Raw genomic sequence first — 15,089 nt, forward strand, 5'->3', positions numbered from 1 at the left:
CACCCAGGGAGGCCTAGCTTATCCCAGGCACCCTCAGCTGTGGGCATTGGGATCAGTCTGTTCCCCAGGAGTCCCTGCCTCCCCCTCTGCCGCAGCATCTGGAGAGGGGCTGTTTATCCCCCACGCCCCGCAAAGTTCTTGGCTCCAGTCTTCCCCACTCGGATCCTCCCTGGGCCCAGCCGGACTCTCGAGCTCAGCCTGGTCGCAGGGAAAACTGCCAAGCGAATGACGCTGGAGTGGTCCCATATGTCCTGCTCAGTGGGGCAATCCGGGCTAAGGGCCCCACTCCTGCATATGCCCAGGTCACCCCTGCTTGGCTGCCCCCTCCCTGTGTGGTCCTAGCGCAAACCACACAGACAGATGGAACGTGTAATATTGTATGTTCCAGGCAGCCCCACGGGTGTCCTGAGTGACCTCTCCCCACGCAGCCAGGCCGTGGCCGCAGGCACGTGCCCTGGTGCTGGCGTGGCGCCCTGGGTGGAGGGCCAGGGAGCACAGCGTGGCTCTTGGGTGGCTGACTGGGGGACTCCTGGACTGGGACGAGGCCAGCGCTTCCAACCCTCCTGCCCCCTGCACTCCACTTCTCTTCTGCCCTCAGGTGAAGGGTCTGGAAGAGCAGCTGGAGGGGAGCCAGGAGGAGCTGGGCGCCGTGCGAGCAGCCCTGGCTGCAGCCGAAGCAGAGAAGCTGCAGCTGGGGGAGCAGCTGCACCAGGCGGAGGAGAGGAACGTGGTGTTGGAGGGGAAAGGTAGGTGCTCTCCTCACTGCTCCTGTGCTGGCCCCTCCACCTGGCGATTAGCACCCAGCCCCCCCTCGCTCCTGGCGAGGGGGCTGGCTGCACGAGAGCCATCCCTGCGGAGGGTCTCTCCACCCTCTGGTGTTACAGGGGACGTTACAGCTGCTGGACTCCAGCGCTGCAGTTCAGAACCTCAGACCCTCCCCCGGCCCCCACGTCTCAAGCTGTGTGGACGAGACCCCAGCACTGGAGCTGGATTTCAAACCTCTCCAAGCTTCGGGGGCATGCGGATCCGATTGCGGGGGGGTGACTTGGGCCGATCTCTTTCCTAGCTCGACCCCCACAGCCTCCCCTCCCCTCCCATCACTGGGTCCTGCCTCCCCTCCCATTCCCCCATCGCCCAGCCCTGCTTCCCCACCCCACCCCACCATTCCATGGCCCCCCACCTCCCTTCTCATGTACAGTCGCGTCACCTCCGTCCACTCTCGGCCCGGAACAGATGTGGTGTATTTTTTAATGCAAATTAGCAGCTGGGAAGAGAACAGAGGAGCCAGCACCGTGTGACCAGCCAGCTGTCCAAGGCGGGTTCTCCCCAGGCCAGCATCTCGGGGGGAGGGAGACATAAGAACGGCCCTACTGGGTCAGCCCGCTGGGCCACTAGCCCAGGATCTGTGGCCCCACCGCGCTGACCGTATTCCTACCTGCATTCCCTTTCAGTGGCGGTGCTGGAAGAGAAACTGGAGAGGGCTGAAGCCCCGCCTTCTGAACCTGATTCGCCAGAAGTGGCTCCTCCCCCACCCCCACCCCCACCCCCACCCCCACCTCCTCTGCCACTGCCAGCATCTTCCGCCCCCGTGGAGTAAGTGCCACCCGCCCCCAGACCTTCCCCTACAGAGACCCCTGGCCCTAAGGGAGTCGTTCCTCTAGCGGGGCATCAGCAGCTGCCTATCAGTCAGAGCCCAGCCACTGGGGGGGACATGGCACACGCCTAGTCCATGCGTGGCGTATGCCTGTGCCAGTGTTTTCTGCAAACCGGCGGTTCTCAGCCTTTCTGGACTCAGGACCCATAGGTGACCCTAGATGGCTTTTCAGGAGCCACTCGATAGCTTTAGTGCAAAAGCCACCTGGGTTAGTAAATACGTCTTACCCATGATATACAGCATACGGGTTAATGTAAAGTGCTAATAAGTACCCGGGCATCCCATAGCCGGAGCTCCTATCCTGCAGGGCTCTCTGGGTGTGACTCCCCACTCCAGGCCTTGCGACCGCCTGGTGCTGCGGGTTTGGTCCGGCCCCCGGCCGAGGACCGGCCAGCGTGGCATTGCAGCCCGGTGCATGGGGCCGGGGCACCACTCGCTCCGGTTTGGCCCAGCCACTCTGCATCACCATGACAGGGGGGCGGCTGGGCCAAACCTGAGCCGTGCTGCAACCTCGTGCTCTGGGTCGCAACGCCCGGAGCGGGCAGCGGAGCCCAGCCAGCCCATTGGAGCCACAGGAGCTGCCTCTGCAGGGTGAAGACAGGGCAGGCTCTGCAACACACTCCTGGGGTCCCCAGGCAGGACCCACCCTGGATCTCCCCCCCACCCCCCTCCTTTGACACATTCTGGCAACCCAATTTTGGGTCACGAGCCACGGGGTGAGAAACCTTGCTGTGAATGCCTCGGGGAGGCAGGGGGAGCCCAGCGGGGTAATGAATCGTACAGCCTCTGTCCTTCATGCTGCCTGGCTCCATCAGGTCAGCAGCCACTGGAGGTTCTGATGTTAGGTGGCTTGTGTGAAACAAGTTTGCTGGGTCTCAGCTCAGTTCCTCTCTACGTGGGTAGTCCGAGGGTAGAACGGACCACAGAGATGGGTCTCCCCATTGGCTGATCAGGGACCCCAGCCCCCTTGTACACAGCCAAGTGGGGGAGCCTGCCCTGCTACAGATTGCTGGGGCGGGAGGGGTCTTCCTCGGGGGCTGTAACCAGCACTAAATGCAATTTACATCTGCCCCCAGCCCTGTCTACTGCTCTCCCAGCCTCGGGTCCCACACGGCTTCCCTGTTCATTCACGCTCCTCCCCTGCACGATCCTGTGCCTGCCGACAGGGGAGACATGGAGTTACTGGGTGGGGGACAAAGGGCATACGGAGTTCTGGCAGGGGCATTGTCCAGCTGGGGGTGGGGTGCAGAGATCCGGGCCAAGGGGCGCATTGTGGGTGCTCCAGGGAACTGGCGGGGCATGGAGGGCTGGAAGAGGATGGGGGGATGGAGGGCTCGCTCAGGGGCATCAGAGGGTGTGGGGGTTTTGCCAAGGGGCAGTTGTGAAGGGGCTCTGAAGGGAGCACCAGGGACATGGACTTTAGTGGGGAATATGGGGAATATGGGTGGTGTGGGGGTCTGGACAGGCAGGGGGAGTCTGGGGCTCTGGCAGGGGGCACCAGGGATGTGTTGAGGATGAGGGGTTCTGGCCAAGGACTGGGGCATTTGGAAAGCCTGGCATAGGTCGGGTAGGGTGTTGGGGTTCTGGTGGGTCGGTGTATCAGGGCACAGGGCTCTGACAGGGGGTTGGTCACACTGGAGTCAGTCTGGGAGCTATAATTGTGGGGGCCTGGGACTCCCCTCCAGCGAGCCATGGCCTGTCTGTCGGCTGGAAGATCCAGGGACGCACAAGTGCTCCCTTGCCTTCTCCTCCTGCAGCGCTGGGTTACTCCTAAGCACCCTCCATTGGCCTCCACTCTCCCAGCAGCCCTCCAGCGCCTCCACTCCTGGGCTGCAGGAGGGGCCTGACACCCCTTAGAAACCAAGGACTGCAGCTGAGAGTCCTAGAAAACACCAGCTGGGGCCTCGTCTGTGACATGCTCCCGCCCTGGGGGCATCGTGTGCCAATTGCCTGTCAATTCCCAGGCTTTGAACCCTGTCCTGAGTGTCAAACCCGACCTGAGCTAGGGGCCAGAAAAGAAAACCAAAATGTTGCCATCTTTGAAGTGCTCTGGGACACCCTCTGCTCTGTGGTGATGGGGCCATACAATGACCTGGACAGACAGGAGACACTAGGGTTAACTCGGTCCTTTGCGGGATTTTCTGGAGAGACTCTCCCTCCCTGGTGCCTCTGTGATGCTCAGGGGGCTTCAGGGAGCTGGGGGGGCACTGAGGGCTGGAGGGCTGGGAGAGGATGGTGGGGTTGGGATGGAGGCAGAGGAGCGGAGTGGGGCCGGGTGGGGCCCGGGGTGCTGTCCGTGGCAATGGATTCATACGTCTCTCTCCTTTTCAGTCCCCTTTTGGCGATCAAGCAAAGGAAGGGGATGCGGCAACAGAAACCCAGTAAGCCAGCCCGGACCGCTGCCCGGCCCTGACTCGAGAGGCATCCCTCGTGGCGCTAACGCCGACTCCCCTGGCGCTCCGCTGGCGTGGGGGCACGGCGCTCTCGAGTGTTCTCGGCCCTCGGGGCGCTGGCCTCTCCGCACGGAGAGGGAGGTGATGGGGGTCGAGGCAGTTTATCATCCAGGCTGCCTCTCTGGAGGGCTATTGGCCTCTAGGCTGAAACCAGCCTGCTGCTGCAGGGATACAGCGCGTCACCGGCTTGGGGCATTTCAGGGGTGCTTGGGTGCTGGAGTGAACGTATTGAACGGGGCCAAGCTGGTCACAGCTGCTGAATGGGCAAGGTGGTTACAGTGCTGGCCTGAGACTCAGGTTTGATGCCCTGTGTGACCTTGGCCAAGTCACTGAGGCCCAGATCCTCCAAGGTATTTAGGCACCTCACTCTCATTGATTTTAACCATTGGGCCTTAGTCTCTTTGTGCCTCGGTTTCCCTACCTGTAATATGGATTGTGAGAATAAGTACATCAAGATTGTGAGGTGCTCAGATACTTGGGGAGGGGAGGCATAGAATCATAGAATATCAGGGTTGGAAGGGACCTCAGGAGGTATCTAGTCCCACCCCCTGCTCAAAGCAGGACCAACCCCGACTAAATCAGATAAGTACCAGAGATAGATACAGATCCACGGGGGAACTAAACCAGTGTGGAAGGGAGTCTTCCCCCCTGCTCAAGCGCAGAGAGGCTACCAGAATACGCAGCTATACAGGAGAGCGGCTGGGCTTGTGCTTAAAGCTCGGATCCAGGAGTTCTGCCACTGGCTTGCTGTGTGTCCTTGGCCAAGTCCCTCCCACTCTCGGCTTCCCCCAGGTAAAAGAGGGCTGACAATGCCTGCGTCATTCTGAGGGAGGGTTGTGAGGCTGGGATGTGTGACGTGCTTAGAGATCCTCAGATGAGAGACACGCTAGAAGGACAAAGCGTTACATCGGAACTGCCAGAGTGGATCAGCTCTATGGCCCATCTCGCTCAGGATCCTGTCTCTGACAGGCACCAGCACCAAATCTTCAGAGAAGGGTGTAAAACCCACAGTACAGATATGGGATACTCTGCCTGCCTTCCCCCCACATGCACTAGGTCTCATCCTGGCCTCTAACTGAGATCAGCTTAAGTCCTGAAATACAACGTTTAATATCTCTTCCAAACTTTGTTATCCGTAGAACCATCCAACCCCCTCTCTGAATTTTACTAAGTTCTTAACCTCAACGGCATCTTGTGGCGATGAGTTCCACAGGTTAATTACACACTGTGTGAACAACTATTTCCTTTGCTAGTTCTGGCTGTGCCACCGCTCAGTTTCATCCAATGTCCCTTTGGTTCCTGTGTTCCTGCGATGTCATGTGGCCAGTCTGTGCCTCTCAGCAGGATCGCAGACCTCCTAGTGGGGCTCTGAACCACCCCCATTGCTGTTGGACATAGAGCGAGATTTAAACACTGCCTCCATTTTATTTTCCTTGATCTTTTACTCATCACACTCTTGGGATGCACTCCCCATAAAGTCACCTCGTCATCTACTGTTAGAAGTCTCCTTTGCCATGCTGCCTATAAAACACGGGGCAATGGCCAGGCTGCTGGAGTGCAGAGACCACTGCCTGTTGTACTGACCAGTGCTGAATCATGGTTTCCTTGTGCTCCCCATGTCTGTCTCTGTCTGTTGTCTCTTGTCTTATATTTAGAATGTCAGCTCTTTGGGGCAGGCACCATCTTTTTGTTCTGTGTTTGTACAGCACCTAGCGCACCGGGGGCCTGGGTCATGACCGGGACTCCCAGGTACTGCGGAAATACGAATAATACTGAGCTTCATTCTTCCTACGCCTGCAGGCGAACCTGCTACCGATGACGTAAAAGCTCGAGCGGTGGAGGAAATGATGGCCAGGATCAAGAGTGGGGTTGCCCTGAGACCAGCAAAGAAGGACAGGGCTGCATTGTCCCAGGTAAACAGTGGCACTGGGGTGTAGGAAGGGAGGCTTTGGTCCCTGGCTTCCACCGGGGAGTGCAGCCCCCTGATATCAGTGGCGCTTGTAATAGCCAGTGTCACAGGGATGGCTGAGGCAGGGGAGTCAAGGAGACGGGTATTGGGCCTTTCGCCTTGGTTCCAATCGAGCCATGGATTCCAGGGGCAGTTGGCTGGCTCCAGGAGGGAAACAGAAGGATGGGACAGGGCCTTTCATCTGTAGGGCCCCAGATCCAGCCGGCCCGGGCTTGGGGACCAGGCTGTGGAGCCCTTCCCCTCTGGCACACCAGTCTGACTCCGGCACGGGGCAGATAGATGCCAAGGTTCTTTACCAGCTGATAACTGCCCCTGTGATGTGAGGGGGTGGTTTCCCAGGGGAGGGGTGTCCATGTCACTGAATGCCAGCCCTAGCTGGCCGGCTTCTTTGGCAGCCTCGGGAACGAGGCAAAGGACCCCGGGCCATTGGGAAATGAGCCCCGGGGTGTCTGTGCTGGGGGAAGGAGAGCAGAATCCTCTCTCAAGAGATCTCCCCTTTCAGGATCGCTCACCAGCAGCCAGCAAACGCAAGAGCACCGTGATGGAGCTGCAAGGAATCCTGGTAAGCAGCTTTAGCCCTCAGCTTGCTGTGCAGAAAGGCACCGGTGCCTTTACATTTGCACCCAGGACAGGACAGGTGCAGAAAGCTGAGCACGGTGGGGCATGCAGGGCAGCCCCCCATCCTGCAGGAATGTGCATTCATCAAGCTACTCCAGGGGGCACCAGGGATGTGTTGAGGCTGAGGGGTTCTGGCCAAGGACTGGGGCATTTGGAAAGCCTGGCATAGGTCGGGTAGGGTGTTGGGGTTCTGGTGAGCCATTCCCTTACTGAGTAGCAGGATGTGCATCACGATTAAGCAGCTGCTCCTTCACCCCCCTTCCTTGCTCCTTTTTCCTCTGGGCCCTTATAATGCGCTCGCTCCGTGCAGAGAGCCTGATCGTTAACTTTACTCACATGCCTTGCCCTCCTACCCCGGCTGCTCACCGCAGGGCCTTGAAGCTCTGCTCTAAGCGTGTGCAAATTGGGGAGCCTTTTTTTTGTTGTAAATGAACTCCCCCCCCCCCTTGGAAACTCTTGAGGTGAGTTTCAATTCCCCCCCGCCCCTTTTAAAAAAAATTAAATTAAAAATAAAAGCGTCTCTCCGCTTTGGAAGCTTCGATGTTTCCCCCGTACGACGTCTGAATGGATATTGAACGGCTCACGCTGGGAGGACCTGAAACATCCAGCTGTTTACTGCATGATCCCTGCCCTGTTCACATGTTGGGAGGGGGGGAAGAAAGCAAACTGGACAATTTTGCCATCACTTCATTTTCCTGGGTTTGGAAAATCCACAGAATCAGATTGACAGCAGAGTCTGGAGTGCCACTCACTGAGCTTTGACCCTGACTGTCTGCGAACCTGTCTCGCTAGACGGGCTGAGACTTGTATGTGGGGGTGTTTTCTGGCTTGAAAGCTTATCACAGTTACCATGTGTGTCACTTACCTCTCTTGCAGCTGGATAATAGCCTGCTATTGCTGCGCTGGGCTACACTACAGAGTTAGGTTGACATAAGGCAGCTTATGTCAACCTAACTATGTTAGTGTCTACGCTACAGCCCTGCTCCTGCCGATGTAAGTTCCCTACTACACCAACATAGAACTCCCCCTCGAGGAGCGGTGTAGGGCTTGTGTTGGTGTAGTTAGAGTGACGCAGTGTCTGTGTAGACTCTGCATTACTTATACCACTATTAGCTGTCTTGTCAACTTCATGGCTCCAAAATTGCTAAGAAAGCCAGCTCCCGGCTCCCCAGCCGGCTGCTGCCGGGTCTCCACTGCAAGCCAGGCTGCCAGCCGGGCTCTTCACTGCCTGCTGGGAACCTTGCTGAGCCCCGGGGTCCCAGCTCCCTGCTGGGAACACAGCAGCTGACCGGCCTCCGGGGGCAGATTTCCCCACTGGAGATGAGAGGCCCCACGCGGCAGCTAGGCTCCTAGAGGGGATCTGCCTGGAGTGGAGAGCCCTGGCGCTCAGCCCCCCACACTGCCCCTCCTCAGTCAGTGGACGTGTTCCTGGTGAGGACGCGCCCACCAGCGGGAGGGTAGTGTGGACATCAGCCACCACAGCAATTAGGCTGGAAGTTGACCTAAGTCGATTTAAGATTGTAGTCTAGATATGCCCCTCCCCTGCCCCCCCCCGCTCAGTGGAGCTTCTCCGTCAGCTCAAGGGGTTGAGGTCTAAGCAGGGGACTTTTTTTTTTTTTGGACAAATAGTTAATTCGAAGAAAAATGTAGCTTCGGGTGACTGGAAACTATTCTCAAATGTGACATAAATAGTTTCAGCCATGCCCAAAACAGTCAGAGAAGGAAGAGGAGGTCATGCAGCCCCTACACGCACACGGAGACCCAGCCTCTAACTTAGTGGTTAGCAAACTCACATGGGGCACGCAGGGTCACATCCCCTCTCTGCCACAAACCTGAAACAGATGTTTCTGATTTGCTGAAAATTTTGCAAAATGTCAGATTCGTTCCATCCATACCAATTTTTTTTTAACTGCCGCCAAACCACAAAGCTGGTTCCTTGCCAAACTCTAGCCCTAGGTTCAAACCTCACTGCTGGTCCACGCAGCCCTGCTGGGAAGTTCAGCCCCTCTAAGCAACTGGAGGCTCAGCCCCAGGGCATCCCTGAATGTGGACTGAGTTGACTGCGCATGCAGCCACTGGGTGGGTGGGAACTGTGCTTCTCGGTGGCTGAGCCGTCCGCTAACGTGCGCCGGCTTCTCTCGTCAGGGCACGATGAAAAGGCCGGTCAGAAAACAGAGCTGGCGTAAACACAGCCAGAAGATCAATGACAACCAGCTGCAGTCCGTGCTGCAGAGACGGCGCAGGATGGTGGACTCTTCCACTCCCGCCCAGCCCTCGCCGCTGCGGGCCGAGCTCAGAAAAGAGGTGCAGAATCAAGGTGCAGTGACTCCTCCTCAGGTCTCTCAGATCCAATACAGGAAGCCATCCTGCTGCAATACCAGGTCCCAGCATGTTCCTCCACAGCCAGGGTAGCCTTCTGCTTAGTGGAGCACTGCATGCTGGGAGCCGTGGTTGGGGCAGGCCACACCTTGCTATTTGAGAGATAGTTGACAGAGGCCACACTGTAGGTCTCTATGAGTATTTCTACCCAGCAATTAAACACCCACAGCCAGCCCATGTCAGCTGGCTCAGGCTAAGGGGCTGTTTAATTACTGGCGCTCTCCTGGGTTCTGTTTGCAGCTCTGCCACTGACTTGCTGGGCAGTCCCAGGCATGTCACTTTGCCTCTCTTTGTCTATCCATAAAATGGGATGATACTGACCAACCTTTATTTAGTGCTTGGAGATCTACTGATGCAAAATATTCTCATCAGTTCATTATTTGTTAGTTTTGCTTAACACTGTAAGTTTCAGATGAGGGATGAGTAAAGTCCTATTTCTGTGGCCAGTCTGTCATAACAGGGATGATTCAGCAGAGCAAATCAGGGCAAGATATTTGAGTGGCTGCTGATTTTAGCCACTGTTGGGAGGCAGGTTTGACAGCTGTGGAATCTCAGAATACATACGTGCTGGAACTATGCGTGCAGGGGGATGCTGCAGCACCCCTGGGCTTGAAGCGGATTCCATTAAATACAGGGTTTACAGTTTGGTTCAATGGCTCTCAGAACCCCACTATACAAATTGTTCCAGCCCCCCGTCAGAATAGCAGCATTCTGTGAAACACGGTCTTGTCACACAATATCTATGAGACTTTCTTATCTTTTAAGGTGACGGTGAAATTTGCAAAGCTGTGTCCAGCCCATGCTCTGAGGAGAATGTAGCTGTCGTCCAGTTAAGAGCGAGATCGGTGCACCTTCAGAAAAGCAGGCGACAGGCTCTCCTGAATGAAGCAGAGGACAAGCCGGCACAGAGAGAGACGACCTGAAAACCAGCCATCCTGTAAGAAACAGCCATGACAACCCACCTCATTGGGGCATTAGGAAGGGTTGGATCTGGGACCTCCAGCACTGAAGCACAGGCACCTCTCACTTGAGCTAAAGGAGTAACTCCACTAACAGGCAGCAGTAGTAGGTGGTTATCCTCCAGGTAGACCAGCCACGCGAGGCAGGGATGCCAGACATGCTGCACACATGTGTTACAACGGTCACTCTCTGTGCATTTCGTTCTGGTTAGTTTCAGTATTTTCCCCGGAGGCTAGCCTGTGCCTGTTACACCAAATCGTGACAGTTTCTGTGTGGTGGAAGGGCAGCCGGCCTCAATAATGGGTCCGCAAAGCACTCTGGAGTGCAAAGAGAGGGAGGCCAGCTAGGGCTGTCTGCAGCACCCCAGGCTCCAGGAACGTGGCAGAGCCCTGCCCCCACATGCTTCCAGTCTAACCATCAGCTCCCATGGAATTCAGTGAGCGCTTTGGCACTGATTCCAGTGGGCGCAGATCAGAGGCTGTGGATACAATCCAGAAAGGTGCTAAGCCCCCACAGCCCCAGGATAGGTGCTGGGAGATGCTGGTGCTCCTGGAGTTGGCCGTTTATTGGCTATGACCAAAAAGGGTGACATCATACAAAGGGTGACATCATACAAAGGGTGAAAGGAGGGGTCATGAGAGGACACGGGTTGGTTGCTACGGCAGAAGATCGTGAGTCAAGACTGATGTGGTCACTTCTCAATCGCTCCTCTGTGGGTGTGTGGGGACAACGTCCGGTATGGAGGCTGCCAGCCTGGGTCCTGACCCTGTGCCCTCTGAGGGCAATGTCAAAGCTCTCAGGGGCTTCAGTGGGCCAGGATCTGGCTCCAGAACTTTTCTTTGGCTCTGTGTCAGCCTTGAGCGTTGACTAGCACAGCAGCGCGACAGCCTGCTATAGCCCAGCCTTGCCTTTCCCCGCCAGTTACAGACGGTCGGCTGCCATCTGGGACTCCAGGGGTATCCCTGCCACAGGCAGCTGATGGTGTCCACAGTGGGGTGGAATCAATGGGAATTGTGCTACTGAGGCCAGAGTTTCGTCCAGAGGATTCAGTTGGGACTTTCATTTGTGGAAGTTTGGTGAAGTTACTGTGAATAAGCTACATCTCTGAAAGGGAAGATGGGTGTGTGGGTAAGGCTTTAGCATGGGACTCCGGAGTGCTGGGCTCTAGCACTGAGTGCACTGGTCTCTCTGTGCCTCAGTTTCCCATCCATAAAATAATCCTTCCTTTGCCTGTTTCTTATGACGTGTTGGTACAGTACAGTGGGGTCCCAATCTCCGCCTCCTGGCACTACCGCAGTGCAAATGGACTCTCATGCTTTTGTTCTAATGTTCTAAACATGCCTCTCTTTCAGGTTGGACCACAAGACACTGCATGGCTGCCTGGTCTCACACCCTGCCGATGCTCCTTGCAGTACCTGCCCCACCTGTGTATCTTTCAGGCACGCAAACATTCAGATCCTGAGCACAGCCTGAGGATGCGGTTCTCCAGTCGAGCTTGTTAGCGCCAAGTGCAGCCAGATGCACAGCCTGCTTGTTACGCATACTAGCTTGCTCCACTTGCCTCGGTGGTTGCTGGGAGGTGCGGTCAGGAATCTTAACACTGACAAGCTTCATATTGTGGTCCTAGAGTGGATTTGTCATTGGCCAGTGGAATGTGGTTTTGTTGACAGTGGTTTGTAAAGATCGTCCATCCCTTCTCTTTCAAAGGCCAGACATAATTTCACACTCTTCCTGAGGACTGCTGGGCTGCAGATAAAGAAGGCTGCAGCTTTCAAGCCCATTCTTTTCTAACTGAGCTGCTCTGACAAGAATAGATCCAGCAGAACCCCGTCAGCTGCTGAGCTGAGCATCTTGGGGGATCTGAGTGTCCTTCTAAGAAGCCCCACATTTGAAATTTGAGCTCTGTACCTTTTAACTAGACAACCTGTTAGAGAAAGGGGCTAAAGAGACAGAAACTGAATTTGGATGTACTAAGTTCTGTGTCCACATTTCATCAACCAAGTATCAAGTCTGAACTCCTCAAGGACTGTGACAGCCTTAACATGGAGTCACAGACAGTCCCCTTGGGCACTCCGGTCTGTCTTGCCACCCAGGCAAGCCTGCCTTTGTGATAGAAGGTCCCTTACACCAAAAATCACAACGATATTCAGATTACTCCCAGTCCAAAAGGACCAGTCACTTACTGCAGATCAACTGCACCTCAGATCTTATGCTTGTAGCCAATCCTATAACGAATTAAAGACGTATTAACTAAGAAAAAAGAAGTGAGAGTTATTTACAAGGCTAAAGCAGATAAACATACACACACACACGTGTTACAATCTGAGATTCCAAAAGGTAATAGAAGCAGCTGTAATATTCAAGCGCTACGTGTCCTTTAGGGCTATCCCTGGCCAAACAGTTGGGGATCCCTTGCTTATGCTTAGAAATCTTCACCCGTCAGAGTTCAAGCAGCATAGAGATATGGTTCCTTCTTGTCAGGGATCTTTATTCCTCTCCCCCAGAGTTCAAGGGTGATGGGACAAGTGCTTGTGCATGTCTCTTCCTCATGGGTGCTGGAGGAGCAATCAACAGAGTCTTTTGTCCACTGATGTTCCACAATGGCTTGTCTGGTGTCCATGGGCCTTCTTTTGTTGGGCAGGAGATGATGCCTCTTGTGGTAAACCAGTATTTCACCCTTGGTAATGCCTCTCTACTGAGTCGGGGGGTCACAGTTTTAGAGCAAACGCATGTATAGTTACAGAGCAAACCCTTCTATATTGCCTTACAACATGGGGCACAGCTGTTATAAGTCAGATTAATACATGCAGCAGCCTACCAGCATTTCATAAAGTCTAAACACATTTTTTTATAAATCTAGTACCTATGTTAACAATACCAACACATGGGTGAGTCAGACTGGCTTCAAGCTGTGCATTTGTCAGTGTTCAATGAGGCTTAGGGGCCTTGGCATGAGCTGGCATCTGGTCTGCCAGTGTCACAGAGAGCTCTTGCTATACCATGAATAAAAAGGTACATTGCGAGACCTCCCTAAAGTTTCAGTGGTGGTCCCACTGTGTCCTAAATCATCATGGGCTGGAAGTCATCCCAGAGTCCTATTTCACCTTGGTCACTTCAGCCCCCTTGCCTCTCATCTCACTTTCCTGCAGACAAGAAACTCCCGCTGCTCTGCTCAAGTTAAGATCTGCTCTGGGTCCCTTTCCTGGCTTCCCCATCAAGTTCACACCCCTCAGCCTCACACTCAGGAGCTGTCACGTGTCTGCTCATGAAGCAAGAAATGTGTGGCTCTTGTCTTTTCCCCCTTTCCATGGTCCCTGTACCTCCCCTTCCCTCTCATCATTCAAACAAACCCATCACCCCAGCCGCTGAAAACACACACCTCCTGTGAGGGCTTTGAGTGTTAACACCCTCCAGTACAGCAAGCAGATGTATCCACCAGAAGGTAGGCTGAATCTGCTGAATCTGGTATGGGAGGATCTCATTTTGGGCCATGAAAGACATGACAGAGCTTGCAATCGATTCAAAGAGCTCACGCTATTTACCGTAACACAGAGACAGTTCGGGGGGAGGGGGTGACATGATTACAATCTATAAGTACCTGCAGGGGAAACAAATATTTAATACTGGGCTCTTCAGTCAAACAGAGACATTCATAGCACACTCCAATGGCTGGAGGTTGAAGCTAGACAAAGTGAGACTGGAAATAAGGGGTAAATGTTTAAAGGTGAGAGCAATTAACCATTGCAATAATTTACCAGGGATTCTCCAACATGGACCAGTTTAAATCAAGATTGGATGTTTTACTAAAACATCTACTCTAAGAATTATTGTGGGGCAGGTCTCTGGCCGGAGTTATACAGGAGGTCAGACGATGATCACAATAGTCCCTTCTGGCCTTGGAATCCATGAATGGGTCTTTGGGCCAGCGAAGGCTGATGGGCTGTGAAAGGAGATAAGAAAAAGCCGACATCCGACGCTCTCCTTAGAGCAAGCCTGCAGCAGCAGGCAGCGGATCAGTGTCTGACTGCAAACAGCCCGGGCAATGCCTGCCCTGAAGGCTGAGGGGCCTCTGCTCTTCCAGCCCTTAAACCAGAGTGGCACACGTTAGCCTTCCCCTAAGCCAGTGGTTCTCAACCAGGGGGGGTACATGTACCCCTGGGGGCAGGCAGAGCTCTTCCAGGGGGGACACCAACTCATCCAGAGAGTTGCCTAGTTGTACAACAGGCTACATCAAAAGCACTAGCGAAGTCAGTACAAACTACAATTTCATACAGACACTGGCATGTCTATACTGCTCTCTATACGATACACTGACATGTAAGTACAAGAGTTATAATCCAATTGATTTATTTTATAATCAGATGGCAAAACTGAGCCAGTAAAAGCAATTGTTCAGTACTAGTGCGGCTGGGACACTGCGGTATTTTGATGTCTGATTTTGTAAGGAAGCAGTTTTTAAGTGAGGTTAAATTTGGGGGTGCGCAAGACAAACCAGACTCCTGAAAAGGGGACAGGGGTCTAGAAAGGGTGAGGACACTGCCCTAAACTGTGGAACGTCCCAGCCAAGAGCAATGACCCTGCCCCATCACTGCACAGTTTCCTGCCCCTCTGCACTAGCATTAGCACACGGACCCCAACGCACTTACACTGTATGGTCACAAGCTCAGTGAGAAGCATAGTCACCCACAGACCTGTCCCCGTGGGACAAGGGGGGGCCCAGGGGGAGTGCACTCACCCACAGACCAGCCTCCCTTGGCAGAGGAGGGGGCTGGGGGAGTGTGGGCCCCCCCCAGACCAGCCCCCCAGGGGAGAGGAGCGGGGCAGGGGGGAGTGCAGATCCCCACAGACCGGCCCCGAAGGGAGAGGATGGGGCCGGGGAGGGAGTGCAGATCCCCACAGAGCAGCCTCCCCCCAGGGGAGAGGAGGGGGGCGGGGGGGAGTGCAGATCCCCACAGACCGGCCCCAAAGGGAGAGGAGGGGGCCGGGGGGGAGTGCGGCTGCTGAGCTCTTGCCGTCGGCCAAACAGTACGCAGCCCCCCCGCCCCTTTATCAGCGG

At 55.1% G+C, this 15,089-nt stretch overlaps 2 long non-coding RNA genes across 2 annotated transcripts; both read left to right on the forward strand.

Moving 5' to 3' along the window:
* The first annotated feature begins 1,548 nt into the window (after positions 1-1,548).
* LOC123371742 lies at positions 1,549-6,600 on the forward strand. Its single transcript, XR_006579937.1, has 4 exons — positions 1,549-1,593; positions 3,986-4,035; positions 5,908-6,020; positions 6,579-6,600. It is a non-coding gene; the product is annotated as an uncharacterized LOC123371742 (long non-coding RNA).
* Positions 6,601-8,810: 2,210 nt separating this feature from the next.
* Positions 8,811-12,278, forward strand: LOC123371511. Its single transcript, XR_006579819.1, has 3 exons — positions 8,811-9,011; positions 9,839-10,010; positions 11,386-12,278. It is a non-coding gene; the product is annotated as an uncharacterized LOC123371511 (long non-coding RNA).
* Positions 12,279-15,089: the final 2,811 nt, after the last annotated feature.

The sequence above is a fragment of the Mauremys mutica genome, chromosome 5 (assembly GCF_020497125.1).
Source record: "Mauremys mutica isolate MM-2020 ecotype Southern chromosome 5, ASM2049712v1, whole genome shotgun sequence".
In the NCBI taxonomy this organism is placed as follows: domain Eukaryota; kingdom Metazoa; phylum Chordata; order Testudines; family Geoemydidae; genus Mauremys; species Mauremys mutica.